The sequence below is a fragment of the Rattus rattus genome, chromosome 13 (genome assembly GCF_011064425.1).
Source record: "Rattus rattus isolate New Zealand chromosome 13, Rrattus_CSIRO_v1, whole genome shotgun sequence".
NCBI lineage: Eukaryota > Metazoa > Chordata > Mammalia > Rodentia > Muridae > Rattus > Rattus rattus.
The window spans coordinates 32,823,603-32,843,126 of record NC_046166.1 but is presented as its reverse complement, the minus strand read 5'-3'; the positions used below and the strand labels follow the sequence as shown (position 1 = coordinate 32,843,126).

Genomic DNA, 19,524 nt, shown 5'->3' with positions numbered 1-19,524 from the left:
AAACAATGAGGTAGGAAGAAATTACAAATTACATGATCTCTTTACAACTCCATTGATTCCTTACAGCATGATTTAATGGTTTAAAGGAATAGTCATTTTCTAAAGGATTTAGTTTTCTGCTGTCTAACAATTCCTGTGATTTCTTCCTTTGCCTTTTGGAGTTTTCTCTTTTACTTTATCCATTTCATTTGTTAAAATGTTTCTCCTAAATGTAGAAAGACATCTTTCTTGAATGTGCATGGTTTCCTGGAAAATGAGAAGCTAAGTCAACCTAACAATTTCTTCATTGCCCAGTGGACTCAAGCTATTCTGTATGAAAAAATAAAATAAAATAAAATAAAAGCAATTTGGTCAAGCTTTTCACAAAAAACTAGCGGAATGTGTTCTCTTTGTGGAGAATTTTTATTTAAAAGGTGGTGCTTTAGCATTCAATCCTACAGCTGTTAAGCAAGCAAGAAAGACTGTTTGACAGGCTGCCATCTAGACATTTTTTTTTCTGAGTTAATTGAATGCATGGCTGTTATGAAAGCACATTTATTAATTCCAACACAGCGTGTGTGTGTGTGTGTGTGTGTGTGTGTGTGTATGTGTGTGTGTGTGTGTGTGTGTGTGAATAAGAGAGAGATAGAGGGAGAGGAAAAGGGGAAGGGAGAAGGAAAGGGAGAGGAAGAGGAAGAGGGATAAGGAGAGGGAGAGGGATATCACATGTTAAAGTATTTTTACTCTAGGAAATCCAGAGTTGGAGTATACTGCCAACAGGGAATACATATGTCATGGCAAGACCATGATTGAGCATAGTAAATACAAAATTAAAAGTTTAATTTGTTTAGAAAAAGACACATTATGTTTCCTTCTTGACTAAGTAGTTTGTTTTTACCTTGATTGCTTATAGGCAAATTATGCTAAACTGTTTTTTCACATTGGGTAATAGGATCAGTAAGCTTGAGAGAAGGGGTATAAGTGAGGCGAGTCCTATAGTCCTCTTAGCTTTTCAGCAGGTGCCCTTTCTGGGTCATTTCACATGAATGGATATTCAAACAGAGGGAGTTGGTTCATAGATCCCACTGCTGTGATTGATTTAGATTTCACAGAGGATGCGGTTTTGTGGCAAAGTATCGCTGCTGAGCAGTCATGCAAAAGAGCTACAAAAATTAGTGTAAGACTCTCAAGTCTATTGCTTAATTCCAAGCTGTGTATTGATATTATGACTTTGGAAAGCTAGACAAAGTAGTTAATGGAATCTGATAATTTTCAAGACTTACCTCAATGTGAAAGGTTCAAATTCCGTAGTAGAAAAAAAAATCTCATAATGAGGTTCAGTGAAAACATAGATTGAATATGTTAGGAATTTAAAAAGGCAGTCTGTTGTCATGGAGCTGGAGAGATGGCTCAGAGGTTATGATTACTTGCTGTCCCTGCCTAAGGACCAAACCCAGGTCCAAGCACCCATGTCAGGTGCCTCACAATCATCTATAACTCCAGCTCTAGGGGATCCAGTGCCTCGCTCTGCCTCCTTGAACAGACATGTAGCATAAACACACACACACACACACACACACACACATGAATAAAATTAAATCTTGAAAATAGTTTGTCACTCTAGAACTAACCAACCCTGAGGAAATACAAACAATGTGATGCCAGTGTAGTTGATAATTTTGACTAATAGATAAGTTCCTTGAATGACATAGATTACCAAAACTGATACATGATGAAATAGAAATGTTAATGGGATATTTCTCCATGTAAAGGCGTATCTCTAATTTCTTCATGCTTCTTAATCAATATTAGTATCAGGACCACAGCAGCAGATACAAAAGCAGGACAACCCCCCCCCCCGATGTTTAGACTTGAATCTGCCAAAGTAAAGAATGTAGAGCTGAAAATGTAAGAAAAATATCACTAGAGCATAGAACTCTTAAAGTGAATTAGAACTGAGGTATACCATCAGACTCTGGAATACCACCAGGATTGGGCTGTAGTTTAGAGTCAAGCCGTTAGGAAAAAATTCCTTTGAAAGGCAAAGATAAGTTACAATATGATGATGGTTGGTAGGGATAAGATTCTGTAGAAAAGTAAAGAGCTTGGTGTTGAAATAAAGTAAATATTCTCCCCTGTTCTTTCCTTTAGACTGGAAGAAATAAGACAAAATTTATATTAGATGGTAAGAAATCAAGAAATCTTTCAGAGTTTAAGCTTTTTCAATAAAATTGTCTAAAAGTTAGAACTATTAGGAATCTGAGAAGTGTAGAAATTATTTGAACTAACCTAAATAAGTGGTGGAAAAGGTTGTCAGTTTGTTCTTTCTTATTGTTTCTACAGCAAGCACTTTTAATGGGCACTTAGCTGGAGTGTGCTTGGAGCCAGTGGATTGCTAATAGGACAAAATGTTAGAGAAGCTAGGACTCTAAGCGACTTTTGAATTGGTTTACTATAAAGTCTAGGTTGAAAAATAAAAATGTGGGCTGAATTACAAAAATACTGACAGCAAGCACAAAGAAAAAGACCATTGCAAAGTAGTGTACAGACTGGGTGGAAGTGAATATTCTTCCCTGCTTTCTTATGCTGTTGTGTAAATTATATTCAACATTTGCCATTAAGTTTTTTTTTAACTAGAATTTCATATTGCTTTCTTTCTTATTCTGCTTTGAAAACTATGAAAATATATAACTATGTTTCAAAGTCCTTATACATTGGCTAACTGTAGCAGATGATGTTTTTCAACCTCAGAATTTATTATTATTATTATTATTATTATTATTATTATCATTATCATTATTATTGCTAATATGTATGCTTTCTTATAAAGGGTAAGACCAATTTTCCATCTGCCCTCAGTGAAAAGGCCTGTCAGTTTTCAGCCTTCTCTTCATCCATACTAAATAAATGCTGGTGTGTTTCTTCTAACATAATCTCCTCATAATCTGTTAGGTTGAATCACAGGAAACTGCGTTTTTTAATAGGCTCTTCTTGGTCATATGTTTTGCTTTCATATGGTTCAACTTAACATCATAAGTTCCATGTCCTTAACTTTGAAAATATAACTAGATCCAGAGTCTGGTTTGATGAAGGAAGGCCACAAACTACTTAAATATTGTACTTTAAAATAGTGCAGTAATAGGACAGTACCCTCACTAAACAATCTCTGATGAGTCTGTCAAAGATAGTTCATCCTCATATCCCCTCAGTCTTGTTCACTCATGGCTCCTTCTAGTCTTTCACTTCTGAGTTTTCTCTAGTCAGCTATACTGCATGGGCTTCATTCAATTGTATTTATTCCTGAATGATTAGAGGAGGAGGTAAAACTAATGAGATAGTTTTGGGATCAGAGACCCCAGATGAAAACAGCTTTTATTCTTGTCCTTGGTTAAGTTTAGTCACAGGATATAAATACCAGAAGCCAGTTTTGGTTCTGGTTTGCTTTCTCTTTATCTATTTACTCTTCAAAGCAAGCACTTCTGACTGGAAGCTGGGGGTCGGGGGTGGGCAAGACAGAAACTCCAGATACAAATCTCTCCTGTAAGTAGTTAGGAATTGGAGCTCTGGATTTTTATGGTATGAATTGGTTAGCTCCCCTCCCCATTTAACACATGTCCCAAATGAATTTTGGTTCTCAGTCCTTGAGTGGGGATCTTAGGTAGCTATTTAGCGATTAGTAGCTTAGAAGGTTTTTGAGGATGAACCGTACTTTCATGGCAGCATTGTCTCCTTTGCCCATAACACAAAGAAAGGCCTCCTGAGGCCTTCTAATCAAAATAATGTAATAGTTCTGCTCCTGGGTGGAAACATGGCATTCTGATAGGCTCCAGAGATTAGAACAATATATCTTATTATCTTCTTTCTTAAGAACAAACCTAGTGGCACTTGTTAATCACCCATCTGGCCACAGAAAATCTGATTAGCCTGAAGACATTTCAAGAACAAAGAAGCAATACATTTTTCCATAGTGGGATAATGTACTCTTTCCCACAAGTTCCTCCACACAGCTTAAAACTTTTATCCCTTCCCTCTCTTCTCCTCTTCTCTCTTCTCCTCTCCTCTCCCCTCCCCACCTCTCCCCTCCCCTCCCCGCCCCACCTCTCCTCTCCTCTCCTCTCCTTTCTTGTTTTTTAGTCTCTTTTTCTTAGGTACTGGCCAACAGTCCAGTATCCAAGAATGCTACTGTGGCAATCCCCACTTCTCATTCTTTCTCTGAAGCTCTCTCTCTCCTTTTACCACATGGTTGCTTCATGTGCTTATATTCTGCCTCCTCAGACTTAATTCAAAGGTTTAGATTTTTGTTTTCCTCTTCTCCATCTCCCTCTTGGAAGACTGCAATTTTTAGCTTGCCTGCCTTACCTCTCTCTCAGGAAAACTGTTCTAAAGATTCTCTCTAAGACCCCTTTAAAATTCTTTTGTAAATGAAACTAAAAGAATCAAAGAGAGACCTCAAAGTTTCACATGTAAGATCACCAACTTCAATAAAACTCAAAATGCACAGTGCAAACTTAATGAAAATACTTCAGCAATTCTTTGTCTCGAGAGATAAAACTATATAGCTTCTGAGGAAGATATTAGAATAAGAAGCAATTCCTCTTGCCTAAGTGTGGAGATTGGATGGTATTTATAAGAGAATGTTTAATTACCTGGGGCAATAACGAACAGAGGAACCCCTGATAACACTGTCCAGCATGGTAAGATGGTTGAACATGTGCCCTCTGCCATTGCATGTTATAAGGCTAGGCCTTTGAGTTAGTTGAAAATATAATCGATAACAGGAGGCAGAGGATGTGTCTCAGTAGGCAACATGCTTCTTAGCTTGCATGAAGCCCTGTCATCAGTCCTTAGCATCCACTAAACTGTGCATTTCTGTTATATCAGAACTGAAGGGCAAAGGCAAGGGACGCAGAAGCTAGAAGTTGCCCTCTGTGACTTGGACAGTTGAACCTAGCCTGGACTACATAAGGTCTTGTCTAAAAAAGGGTTACCAGGAGAAAATGACATATGTTTAATTTGATGTCTTTAAAATGTGTTCGTTTTGTGAGAATTTTGTATATGTTTTAGTATTTAATTGTATTCCATCTTACTTCCCCAGATATCACCTTTTTTATCCCACCTAATTTTACTACCCCTTCCCCTTATTTTATATCAAGGCCAATTTGTGTTACCTAATTATTCTTGGCTGTGTGGCCTGTACTGGAGAACAATGAATCTATCGTGGGCTACACTTTAGAGAAAATTAACACACTCTCTCTCAGTTGCTGAGAATTGCCGATATCTGCTTGCTAGAGGTGGAACCTCAACCCATCTTGCTTCTCCATGCTGGGACTGGATTTGGTTTGTGTTGAACAGGTCTTATACATGTTGCCACAATAGCTATGGGTTCATATGTGCATCTGTTCTGCTGTGTCCAGAAGACATATTTTTCCTGTGGTCATCCACTGCCTCTGGCTCGTACACTCTTTCTAACCTCACTTCTGCTGTACTCTCCAGTCTTGGGAGGAGAGGGTATAGCATATATGGGACAAGATGGCTCTATTTAGGGCTGAATATTCATCAGTCCATTTCTTACTCCCATACTTTTTCAGTTGTGGGTTTTTGTTTATTATCTATTGAAAATACAGGGTTCTCTGAGGTTTTTGAAATGCCTCAATTTATGGGTATACTAGATTAACATTGGATATTAGTTGAGTACAATATCCATTTAGCAGTATAATCATAGCAGTTTCCCTCCTAGGGTTTAGGAGCTGTCTAGCCATATGTTTTTGCCCAAATATTAGAGGCATGTATGAGTTTCAACTTGTGGAGCAGGTCTTAAATCCTACTAGCAAACGATTGGTTACTTTAAAAGTAGTTACATTCCTGTCACTATTGTTTCTATGGACACTACTTGCCAGACCTGTCTTATTGTAAATCACAGGATTAATAGCTGGGTATGTTTGATGACTGTGTTTCTCCTCCAGTAGCTTGCATAGTACTGAAGTTAGCCAGTAAAGATAAAGTTCCCAAGTCAGTATCAGCTTGAGTTATCATTCTATGATACAAGTAAGGGATACCTTTTACAATGGGGTTTAGTCATCAAGTTCTGAAGGATAACTGACAGCAATGACAATAGCCAGTAATGTATAGGGGTCTTTGGGTCTTCATTAACCAAAAACTTCTAAAGAAGCAACCCATTCTCAGGACTGTGTGATTTGTTAGTGTCTGGTGGCAAGAAGCACTATTGTCCTGTTATGGGGTAACTCCATTTTTACTCTTATAATGCATGTATACAGATATACTTTAGAAAACCTTCTACATTAATATATATCCAAATGACTTTTTTGAGAAGTCTTTATGGTATTTACAGTGCCTGGTCTCCTTTTTCTTCTTTGCCCTCTCTCACCCCAGTTTATCTCTACCCATTTCATATATGCCAAAGAGTAATATAGCTGGATTATATGGTTAAAGAGGGATTTCTCTTATATACCAGTACATTATGTCTTTCTTCCTCCAAAATCCCATCCCCCACATACCCTTAATCATTTTCTGATCTTCATGGGTATTTCAAATGAAGCATACATAGCTAAAGATTCAAAGTTAATATGCATAAATGGAGAAATATGTGATATTTGTTTTTCTGGCCCTAGGTTGTCTCATTCAGGGTAGATGATTGTTTCCACCTCTATCCATTTATTTCTGAATTCTTCAATTTCAATTTTCTTAATAGCTGAGTAATATTCTACTGCATAAATGACTTATTTTATATCCATTATCAGTTGATAGACATCTGGTCTGTTTCCATTCTTTGGCAACTGTGAATAGAGAAGAAATGAACATGGAAGGGTGACTATCTCTGTGGTAGAATGTAGAGTGCCTTGAATGTATGCCAAAGAGTGGTTCAGCTGGATTATATGGTAAATCTATTTTTGCTTTTTAAAGGAACTTCCACCTTGATTTCCATAGAAGTTGCACCAGTTTGGTTTGTACTTCCAACAGCAGTGATTAAATTTTCACCTTTATATATATCCATGCCAGCAGTCACAGTTATTCAGATGGATTGTAGTCATTCTGAGTCAGGTAAGATGAAATATCTAAGTATTTTTAATTTGTGTTCCTGATGCCTAAAGATGTTGAGTATTTAATGTATTTAATCTTTCAAGAACTCTCTGTCTAGTTCTAGGCCCTATTTTTAATTGAATTGTTTTTTCCTGATATTTGCCTTTATATTTTTTTATTTATTTATTTATTTTTTTTTTGGTTCTTTTTTTCGGAGCTGGGGACCGAACCCAGGGCCTTGCGCTTCCTAGGCAAGCGCTCTACCACTGAGCTAAATCCCCAACCCCTATTTTTTGAGTTCTTTATGTATTGAGGATGCCAATCTCTGTGTCAGATGTATAACTAATAAACACTTTTTTTTAATTCTATGGGCTTCCTCTTCATTTAAGTGATCATGTCATTTGCTCTACATACACACACACACACACACACACACACACACACACACACACACACACACACACACCAGCTTCATGAGGTCGCATTTATTAATTTCTTAATGCCTGCAACTACTGGGGTCTAGTTCAAAAACCCTTTCTTGTGCCAATGAGTTCAGGCACATACTCTACTTTCTCCTCTTTTAGAATCAGATTATCAGGTATTTTGGTGGGATCTTCGATTTGAAGTAGAATTTTATGCATGGTAAGAGATAAGATTAGGTTTCATTCTTCTACATGTAACTATATAGCTGGGAGATGCTGCCTTTTCTCAATTGTATCTTGTTGGCTTTTTCTCAAAAAGGTGCTTTTGGAAAGTGGGTTTATCTGTGGGTTCTTAATTCGATTCCATTGGCTTATGAGTTCATTTTGATACCAGTCCCATCATAAGTTTATTACTATAGCTCTGTAGCATATGGTCATACCTCCAGCAGTTTGGGGGTTTATCTTTCTTTCTTTTCTTATTCATTTTTAATCTTTACTTATTCATTTATTTATTTACCGTTGTTAAAATTGCTTTTTATATATCCTATGCCTCTGGTAGTTTCATATAAAATTTAAGGTTGTCTATTCAATTTCTGAGAGGAACTGTATTAGAATTTTTTAAAATTATTTATTTAATGTATATGAGTACACTGTAGCTGTCTTCAGACACACCAGAAGAGGGCATCAGATCCCATTACTGATGGTGTGAACCAAGCTGGGACTGGAAGTCAGGACCTCTGGAAGAATAGTCAGTGCTCTTAACCGCTGAGCCATCTCTCCAGCCCACTGTATTAGAATTTTAATGGAGATTGCTTGAATCTGTAGAGTGGTTTGGTAGCATGGCCATCTTTACAATATTAATCATACTAATTCGTGAGCATGAGAGACTTTTTCTTCTTCTGGTATCTTCTTGAAATACTTTCTCCAGTGTCTTAACATTTTTATTGTACAAGTTTTTAACTTCCTTGGTTAAATTTATTCTAGACATTTTTAGGCCACTAGGAATGATATCATTTCCTGAATTTCTTTCTCAGTGTGTTTGTCATGTGTGTATAGAAAGGCTACAGATTTTCTATGCACTCATTGTGTATCGTGCTACTTTGCTAAATGTATGTCTTTAGTGCTCGTTATGTGTAAAGTTATAACATCTACAAATAAAGATACTCTGACTCCTTTTCTGATTTCCATCACAAGAGTGAAAATCCTTCTCTTACTCCTGATTTCAATGGAAACGTTTTCAATTTCTCCCTTTTTAGGATGATATTGACTGTGTGTTTTCTGTATATTTACTTTATTATTTTGAGATATGTCTCCTGTATCCCTGTTTTCTCCATGATTTTTATCATGAATCATTTTAGATTTGTCTCAAATGCCTTTCTGCATCTAAAAGATGGTCATATAGTTTATTACTGTAGCTTATTTATGTAGTAGAGTTTGTTTATTTATTTACATATATTCATCACTCCTGTATCTCTGGGATGAAGCCTACATGGTCATGGTGGACAATATTTTATGTGTTTTTAAATTCAGTCTGCATATAATTTATTGAAAAATTTTGAATCTATGTCCATCATAGATGGTGTCAGGGTAATACTGGCTTTGTAAAAGAAATTTGAAAGTTTTTGTTTCTTACTATTTTGTAGTATAGTTTTAGAAATGTTGATGTTGATTCTTCTGTCAAAGTCTGGTAAAATCTGTACTGAATCCATCTGGGCTTGGTCTTTTTTTTTAAGTTGGGAGATTTTAAAAATATTATTGTGGTCAATGCTAGCAGCAAACCACCGAACTAAGAATAGGCCCCCCTTAGGGGGAATTAGAGGAAGTACTGAAAGAGTTGAAGGAGCTTGCAACCCCAGAAAAACAACAATGCCTACCAACCAGAGCTTCCAGGGACTAAACCACTACCGAAAGACTATACATGGACTGACCCAGGGCTCCAACTGCATATGTAACAGGGAATAGCCTTGTTGGGGCACCAGTGGAAGGGAAAGCCCTTGGTCTCGCCAAGGTTGGACCCCCAGTGCAGGGGAATATGGGGGAGGGCAATAAGGGGAATGTATAGGGGAATACCCATATGGGGGGGGGGGAGGGGAGGGACTGTGGGCTTATGGACAGGAAACCGGAAAGGGAATAACCTTTGAAATGTAAGTAAAGAAATATATAAAAAAAAATTTTAAAAGAAAAGAAAAAATTACTGTATTTATCTTATTGTTATGGATATATTTAACTTTATTTACTTCATGGGGGCTGGAGAGATGGCTCAGCTATTAAAAACACTTGTTTTTGCAACACTTGTTGACTTTGGCTCTCAATATCCACATTATGGTTCACATCTTCTGTAAACCAGGCCAAGGAGATCTAATACCCTCCTCTGACCTTTGTGAGACCAAGCATGTGCAAGGTACATATACATACATGCAGGCAGAACAGTCATACAGAAAACAAAATGCATAAATCCAATAAAACTTCTAAAATTAACTCATTTATTTCATCTTGATATAAGGTTGGTAGAGCATACTAATCTAAAATTCATTCATTTCTTTTAGATTTTTCTGGTTTATGTTTTTTTTTAATTTTTATTAATTGTTCCATTTGTTTACATCTCAAATGATATCCCACTTCCTGGTTACCCCTCCACCAATCCCCCATTTCACGTCTGTCCTCCCTCTCCCCTTTGCCTGTATGAGAGTGCTCCTCCACCCACCCACACCCTCCTGCCCCACCTATCTAGAATTCCCCTACACTGGGGCATCAAACCTCCCGGGACCAAGGGCCTCCCCTCCTGTTTGCTGTCAGGCAAGGCCATCCTCTGGTTGGTGATCTTAGACTCTGGGAGGAGAGGGGGCTGGGGAGTCAGGTCAGCCTATGTTGTTTTTAATGGGATTATAATCCCCCTCTGCTCGACCAGTCCTTCTGCCAGTTCCCGCACTAGGTTCCCTGAGCTCAGACTGATGGTTGACTCCAAGCATCCACATTTGCATTGGTCAGTTGCTGGCTGAACCTCCTCAGGAACCACCAAACTAGGTTCCTGTCAGCAAGCAGCTCTTGACCATGGCAACAGTTTTGGGTTTAGTGTCTGTAAATATGATGGATCCGCAGGTGGGGCAGTCCGTGGTTGACTCTTCCATCAGTCTCTGTTCCATTTTTGTCCTTACTCTTCCTTTGGACAGGTTAAAACTTTGAGATGGGTGTGTGTCCCCATTATTCGATAAGGGGCCATGCCTATCTTCTGGAAGAGGGCTCTCCAGGATCTATCTCCAACTTCTCTGCACATTTCAGTTAAAGTCATCCTCATTGGGTCCTGGGAGTCTCACGTTTCCCTCTTGTCTGGGACCCTCCAGTTCCTCATCTGACCTGCTACATATTTTTGTTTGATTTCCCAACCTCTGTACCTCTCTCACACCTCCTCCAGTTCCTGATACTGCCACCCTTATTCCAGACCACCCCAACCCCGCTTTCTTCCTCCCTGGTTCCCCCTCTCCCTCCACCTTCCACAATCCTCTTGCTGAAGGAATAACAGGACGATTTTTCTGGTTTAATGAAAACATTTTTTTTCCAACACACTTTTATTGAATTTTTGGAGACTTCACATCACACTCCCCAGTCCTCCCTTACCCTTAAAACATGTCCTGCTCCCAGCAAAAAAGGTCCAATTTGTGTTATTTATATATTCACTGGGTCAAACTCTCAGTGGCCTGCTCTGTAAATGATACCAAATCCTTAACTTCCTAAAACATATATCCTTTTATGAATCTCCCCTTCATCTCTAATTGTATTATTTTGGATAGACTATTTTCTTTTGGTTAATTTGCCTATAATTTTGTCATTTTTTAAAAAGCTTTTTAAAGAACCCAATCCTCCAGTCACTGATTCTTTGTGGATTTTTTTTTAATTTTATTTTTGTATTTGTTTCAGTCCTGATTTTGAGTATGTTTTCCCATTAGTTGTCTGAGGTGTTGATTGCCCTTGTTTTTTCTAAGATTTTTCGTGTGCATCATTAGGAAAACTTTGAGACCTCGCAAATATTTTGATTAGGCACATTGTAATATAAATTCTACTATTATGACTGCCTTTATTGTGCCCACTTTGGTGTGTTCTTCAACTCCATTTCTTCCTTCACATAATTTTGATTCTGTAGTGAGTTGTTTATCTTCCAAGGGTCTGCGCACTTTGGTGGTCAGATAAAGTGCAGGATATGATTTCAATTTTCCTGTATTAATCAGGACTTGTTTTGTGTCCTAATATCAGATGTATGTTGGAAAAAGTTCCATGGGCTATTAAAAGGAATGTGTGTTCTTTAGTAGCACATGGAAGAATCTTACTAAGTTCAGCTGCCAGCTTTTGATACAGGCTTGGCTCCCTCAGTGTCATGCACAGCTCTCTGTGAATACTTCCCTGGAAATTTCAGTTTAATGATGCTTGTCATCTCTTAAGCACAGCTTAGTGTCCAGCTCCAACTACCTTAAGCACAGCTTATTTTCCAGCTCAACTAAACCCACAGATTTTTATTTTAAAATAACACAAGCACCAATTTAGCAGGTCTTAGGGTTGCATCTTTGGGCAATTCAGTGTGGATGTTCAAATGGAGTTTCAGAAGTAGTACTGGTCCAGCTCTAGCTAAGTGAGGTTTCTAAACCCAGGAGAAGATCTGTAAAGTTAGAAGGTTCTCTCAGCCAAGCGTCAGATATTTGGGGGGACATGCTTGGAATGCTTTCTTAGGCAATAGGTGCAGGTTGAATTAGTTGTAACGTGACTCTAAGAGCCCTGTCTGAAGATGAGGAATGACAAGTAGTCCTCAGATAGGTGGCAGGGATGATGTAGATCTTCTCTGGCCATGACGTTTGAGAGAATAAGTAGCATAACTAATATTTCCGTGTTCCATGGGTTTAAGTAGATTTGAGAGTGGATGATGAAGACAGGGGCTTAATCTCTCTGCCTAAAGATGAATCATATAAACACACTTGGAAGAGATGTTTGGAGTTCACTGTGAGCCTGGGAAACTCTTACCCGGAGTGGGAGGAGGTCCAAAGTGGGCACAGGAAGGCAGACTGAGGACATTTGGTCCTCAGGCAGATGGCAGAGGTAGAACAAGTATTTAATACTTTTATATTCTCACTTTCGTAGGAAAAAGCAAAGATATGAAAAAATAGGATCGAGACGTTATATATTAAAAAATCAAAAATTTGTTAATTTCCCTGTGGTAGGAAATGAGTAGGCACTGTGGCACTGTATGGGGGATGCTAATGAAAGAGAAGGACCAATTTACCAAATGATTTTCTGGAGTTCTATTTTTTGTGTCAACAGCCAGTCTTCAGTGCACTTTAGTGTGTGTGTGTGTGTGTGTGTGTGTGTGTGTGTGTGTGTGTGTGTGCTCTTGCACAAGTGTGTGTGTGTGCACACATGCAAGGGAGTGTAGATGTGGAAGCCTGTGGTTGACTTTGGGAATCCTCCTCAATCCCTCTCCATCTCATTCATTGAAGCATGGTTTCCTGGAAGAACATAGATTTTCTAATATGGCTAGTCTACCCAGCTTGGATTGGGATGCCTTGTCTTCTAAGCTCCAGAACTACATGTGGTAGTTAAGTCCACCGACACTAATGTGGGGTCTGATGATCCGATTCCTATTTTTCTGAGATTCTATTTGGGGTATTATAAAATGGAAATCAAACTTTGGACTGTACAGAGTTGTCTGGAATTTGGTAGAGAAATTTAATTAAAGTTTATTCTTGGTTTTGTCAGAATTCAGTTTCCTGAGGCTGTAGGCCCCAGGTCCCTGATCCCTTGTTATCAAAGTCAGGTGTATCACTAGGCTTCTAATAACGCTTAATGCCCTGCCCTGGCTTTCTCCAGCCAGAAACTGAGCAGCAAATCTTAATTTTGAATGTGAACTTTGAATATACTAAAATCCTGTACTGTATTCCAAAGTCCAAAATGCCTCATTTAAGTTTATGATTCTCATGTGCAGCTGGTATTGTTTACCTTGTTCCCGTGTGTGTTTGTAGCTGAGTGACGTTAATCCAATGTGATATGCTGAGGAATATAAGAGAGTCTTTGAAATTAGTATTTTCTAGAGAAATATGTGAACATTTTTTGCAATCTCCAGACTTAGGATGACTAAGATCAAATCCTTTGAAAAGCAGTCATAATTTTCTTTCATTCTATTATATTACATGTTTTTCTAACATCTGTCATAACAAGTCCTGGGAGCATTATAAATATATTTTTTAATACAATGCCCCATTTGTTTTTACTTTGTACTCAGTGACTCAACTTTCAGGCACTACTTATTCCAACTATGTCAAGGGGCACTGGGATGTCTTTTTGCTTAGTTCCTATCTAGTGATGGGTTATGAATACTCATTTACACTTCTTCATTTATGTTGTTTCCTTTTTGTTTATTTTCTCTTTCAAAGCAAAGTTTTTACTACTGAATAAGATATCTGTTTGAGTTATGCTGTATTTCACTAAAATCTGGTCAGTGCTTAGCTAGCATACTCTTATCTACAAGTATGGTAAAGACTTAAGTAGAAAATCTCCACTTTAAACAAAGCTGACTAATTTAACAAAATTTTATATTGCTTGTTTTTGCATCCATTGATATAATTAAGTCATGTCATTTTTTCTACATTATTTTTAAAAGGCAGAAATTCTGATCATTTAAATTTCCAATGTATACATTAATAATTTAATCATTTAGACACTTTACACAAATTTTCCAAGCCTGGAAATGGAGCAATGTTTTCTATATCCAATATATCAGCATGTCCTCGAGTTAGCATTGTTTAAAGTATCTGTGCTCTTGAGACTTCATTGAGATAAAACATCGTCTAGCAAATAAATCTGTTCTGAAGAACATCTGTGAACTGCATTTGGTTCATTACAGTAATTCAAGGGTTTGGCATTAGGAAAATAATTGAAACTTCAAAGCAAAGCAATAAAACTTTCTGTTTTCAGGCAGTCCCATTATTGCTCAAATCTCACCAGATAATTTTATCTTACCTGCAATACATGTATCTCTTTGACCATGCAAGAACTTATAAATTAAATGGATTTTAAAATGGTCTTCATCTTATATTTCTGGTTTTCCTATTCTTCTGTACCACTACCTAGATTTTATCACGTTTTACTGTCTTTGAGACATATGGTATTCATGGGGCTCACTATATGGGTTAGTAAGAAGTAGTTAAAAATTCTAGTAGCAATTTCTTTTTGCAAATGTGAACAATGATCAAATATGTTAACCTCAATGAAAAAAAAGAAGTATGACAAATTTTAATTTCCAAAGAATGGAATTGATTTCACTCCATTGATTTTCTTTGGAAACAGTCATCCTCCTCTTATATAATCATTCTCTGGGAAATCTTGCTTTCGTTTTCTTTTTAAGAAGCAGACAGTGTTCCATTCCTTTTAGTTAACCTGGGTGACAATTACATAAGCATATATGTACATCTTCAGCAGTGAGTAGGGTGGGCCAGACAAAGTTGAGCACATCTTGGGCTAGAGCCCTTTGGTGGCTTTTCTGAGTCAGGTCTCTATGGCCTACTTTTATTACTATGCCTGAACTGTGGATTCCCAGGATGCCTGACACACCCATATTCCAACAAAAGTACAAAAACAAAGTTCAAGGCCGATCACAGTTGAGTATTTTATTGCCTACTAGTCTGATTGATCTTTCTCCTTCTTGTCAGTCTTCCAAGCCCCATTAGTTGGAAGACTCAAAATGTTGTTTCTCACTCTTCTAGAACACTTTAGGTCTTAACAATAGACCAAAGGTTGCCTTTATTCAATGAGAAAAATACAGTTACAATATAGTTAAGTGGTGTTCTTACATAGGTAGAAGAACCCCTCTCTGCTGTAAATGCTTGAAGCACTAGTAGATTTACCATTGTTGCTTTGGGTGATGTCCCTTTTACAGAAAGAAGGGAATAGAGACAATCTCTCATATCCAATTCTTGTTGCCTTTGGGCCTGTTTTCTTTTCTCACAGAAGATTAAGGAGTAGGCTTACTGGAGATTCCGTGTTCTGGCAAGCCTGTCTCTGAACTTGGCAGGAATAGTAAAATATCTTTATTAGATGTCATGAATCAAGTTCCATTCCAGAATTCAGAAACTTCTTTTGCAAACCCCACAGAAAGGTGTACCTGAAGAACCAAGTTCATTTTGAGGTGCAAAGATCCAACAATCATGGTAAATCTTGTTCTAGAGACAAATGCCAGAAGTTTTCATTTAAATAAACAAATACTAATCTATGGCTTAAAATTCTGTCTATGGAACCATGGAAATTCCTAAAATAATGCAGAGAATTCGTGTGTGTGTGTGTGTGTGTGTGTGTGTGTGTGTGTGTGTGTGTGTGTGTGTGTGTTTGTGTGTGTGTACTGCTAGGGACTGAACTGAGACCAGTACTGTGTAGAGAAATGCTCTACCACTGAACTACTTACCCAGCCCCCTAATCCAGACTTGGCAGTGTGCCTATATTTTCCTGTGCCTGATAAAAATACATCTGCTCTGGTTTTTTGAAGACACACATGGAGGTAGTTATAATGGGACATTCTGTTAGTATTTTCTTAGAGCCAAGCATTGAAATTGTTATTTCAAAATGACCTCTGATTTTAGAAATGTAGCCTGAGAAAACCTAAAACCTCAGAATCTACGAGCCCAAGCTTGCTATTCAGGTTCTTGTTATCTAGAAAGGCTGTAGACAAGGAGGAGCTTAACAATGCTAATCACAGAAAGCATCTTGTATTTCCAGTGTGGGGCCGAAGGCCCAGGGAGAACCCGATCTATGGAGGACTAGTTTAAGTATCTCAGTTAAGCCTCAGAAATCCATAAAGGGAAGTTAGTGTCATTCAGGGGTATTTTAACATGTACTAACATCTTTTACATGCACCAGAGGATGGGTTAAAACTCTAAAAGTCTGAACTCTGAGAATTATAAAATCATCCTGATGAACAGAGTTTTGTGACAGTTTCCAAAGCCTGCTAGGTAGTCAGTTGACTATAAATGTCTGTTACAATCTGTGGAGATAAATGATTTATAGACTCAGTGCTTTCCATTGTTTAGGAAAATATCTTCATGAGTTCAAGACTATTTTAAATATTATATAGAGTTATGCCACAGAGAATAGTGCTCTGAGAAAGTACAGGGGAAAAGCATCACCAGCTGTTGCTGCTCCTATTTCTAATTTTGTGGTACCTGGGTACTTTACTTGTTGACTTATATATATTAAGTGATTTTTTATATTATACCCCTTTAATCCCAGATTACCTAGGAATGCATTTTTTCTCAGGTGTGTAGAGCAGCTGATGAAAAATTCAGGTTAAGTTCTATTATGTTCTTGATGCCTACCTCTTGCACTTCATTGTTCAGCTCAGTGCCAAGCTACAGGCTTCTTATGATGAGAAGACAACCCAGCAATTGAAGCACCCCTGCTTTAACATTTGGTCTACATTCCTGAAGCCACTACACACTGTAAACATTTGTCGTTGTTGTTTATGAAATTTCAAATTGCAAAGTTGACTCAGTGACTCACAAACTCCTTACTCTTATCTCCTCTGGTGTACTATTCATTATGAATATTTCAACTTGTAAGTGGATTCTTTGCTTCCCATTTATCTGCGCTCATCAAAAATCCGATAGAGGAGACACAAACTTTGCACTGGATAGCTTTTGTGTTTTGAAAATTATTCTGTCTCTCTCTTTATTCCTCATAAATTAACCTGCTTCCCATGAGGTGGAGAGACAAGGAAAGTAAAACCTAGTCTTACTATGCCCTACAGAATAATTCAGATTTGCTGTGTATCATGAGGGACTGGGAGGTTCAGACTTTGCTTGCAGGAGTTCAGATGGGTTAAAAGAAGAAACAGATAATGAAAATAGGCAGAAAGGAACAGTCTCCTGTCCAGTTTTCTTGTAAGTTACACTTCGGAGGGTACTGAGACTGAGAATACATGACACGTAAAGGCATTCTGCCCAGGGGTGGGGGAAAGACATGTACAATGAAAATAACTGTTTGAAAGAAAGACTGATATGTTTATATCACTTACCACAGCCTGAGTCCACACATGGCTATAACCTCTGAGCTACTTGATGTCCATCTTGGATATCGGAGAACACCAAGTGTCCAACATCTTCACACTGGGAAAAACGAAGTTTGAATTAAAATGAAAAGAGAAACTCCGGATAAGTAAATTAAGATGGAAAAACTAAAATCAGCACAGAGGATTCACCAACATCTGGTTACATGTAGTTTATAGCAAATGATTTATGATGTCATAAAACTCCTCAACCCCTACAAATGGAGATTCCTGTCTAGTATGAGGCACAGTGTCTTGAAGATTTTTGATTTTTTTTAACAAACATATGTATATAAGTTAGATAGATAAATAGTCAGACATACAAACAGAGGTTTTCTTTCTTGTCCTATGACACACGTTTTAAACAGGAAAGAGTAAAGAAGCCCTTAGTTCCAGATTACTTTTTTTTAATGTTACATTTATTCTGTTGTTCATGTAGAAGCCAAAGGACACCTGGTAGAGTTAGTGTTCTCCGCCTAATAAGTTGGTCCTGGAACTGACTTCAGGTCCTTTAGTCAGATCTGAAGGCCTTGGTGGCAAGTTCCTTTACCTGCTGAGCTGTCTTAGCAGTCTCAATTGTGAATTCCATATAGACTGTACCAACAACTTAACAGTAACACACTATTTTTTAAGGAAAATGTAGAACTGAAGTATTTAAATCAGGATTTGATAAGACGACTTTAAAGGTTTACTACTACACACAGCACACTGCATGCAAACCAACTAAAATAGTGAAAAAACTCTTTGCGGCCTATGGGGAGAAAAGCATCCGTATGTCTTCCTTGTATCATTTAGAGAGTCATTATGTTAACAGTGAGCAATCTTAGTACTCAGTGATTTAATGTCTCAGGATTCTCAAGCTCTTTGTCTCATGATGGAGAAAGAACACACCACCAAAGCCATCATAAATTGAAGTCCATAATTTGAAACCACATTTAATACACATAAACCAATTAAACCCTGAAGCTGGGTCACAAGGGGCACTGAGGAGTGTTTACTGTTTACCTGCATGGTTCCATGCTGACTGGGAGCCATGGCTCACTGCCCAGCACCAGGCATTTCTCATAACTAGTAGAGATAAGATCAAAAACCAAAGCTGAACTCTAGCTTTCTGTAGAATGTATATCCATTTATACCTCTGTAAAGTGGGAAAACTGTGAGTTGAAACAGAGTAACACACAAATACATACATGCGCACATGTATGTATTCATGCACGCATGTATGCACACATGCACATACACATAGAGTCTTTAAATGTGAGAAGATATTCTTACATTTCAACTGGAAAAATAATGAGTTTTATCAGTTTATATATCACACATTACATGGCACAAAAGAGCCAGACATTTAAAATAATTATAGCTTTGAATAAATTTCTATCTTAAGCAAAGTATTTCTGCTGACTTACTCTGTATTCTGCCTTGGGGGAGTAGGGAAGGAAAGGGAACAGATGCTTAGGCAGGTGGTTGAAGGAAGGGGAGAAGACAGACTCATTGTTGCTTGTCATTAAAAAAATAGTGAAAAAAATTGAACATTTATTAAACTTAGATATTGCTCTAAAGGAATGTAGTTTCTCTTTCACAACACTTTTTCTCCATAATAGTTACTGTTGGTTTTATCATTTCCATTTTTGTATTAAAACTGAGGTTCAATAAGTTAGTGACTCATTCATTCATTCATTCATTCATTCATTCATTCATTCAGGAAAAGAGTCTCATGCACTCTAGACTGGTCTGGAACTCACTACATAGCTGAGTCTGCCATTATACTTCTGATGCTCTAGTCTCTGAGAGCTGAGCTGGAAGCACATCATCACATCCAACTATGATAGTGACTTACAGTAAATAGACTGCATTTAGTGCCTCTCAGGCCTGGCTTCTTGCCTGATAGGTTGATAAGGTCCTTTTTATCTGCATCTGGAAAAACATAACCAGGGCTCGGCAAAGTCTATCTAGGCAAATGACCTGGCCTAGTATCAGACCTGAAGGTGACAATTCCTTTCCCAGATGAGG

General features: G+C 37.8%; 1 long non-coding RNA gene across 1 annotated transcript in view; it reads left to right on the top strand.

Moving 5' to 3' along the window:
- Positions 1-6,979: 6,979 nt before the first annotated feature.
- LOC116914400 overlaps positions 6,980-19,524 on the top strand; it is a 42,762-nt gene continuing 30,217 nt past the window's right edge. Inside the window, exon 1 of the long non-coding RNA XR_004389746.1 lies at positions 6,980-7,038. This is a non-coding gene — a long non-coding RNA (uncharacterized LOC116914400). The remainder of the gene's footprint in view (positions 7,039-19,524) is intronic.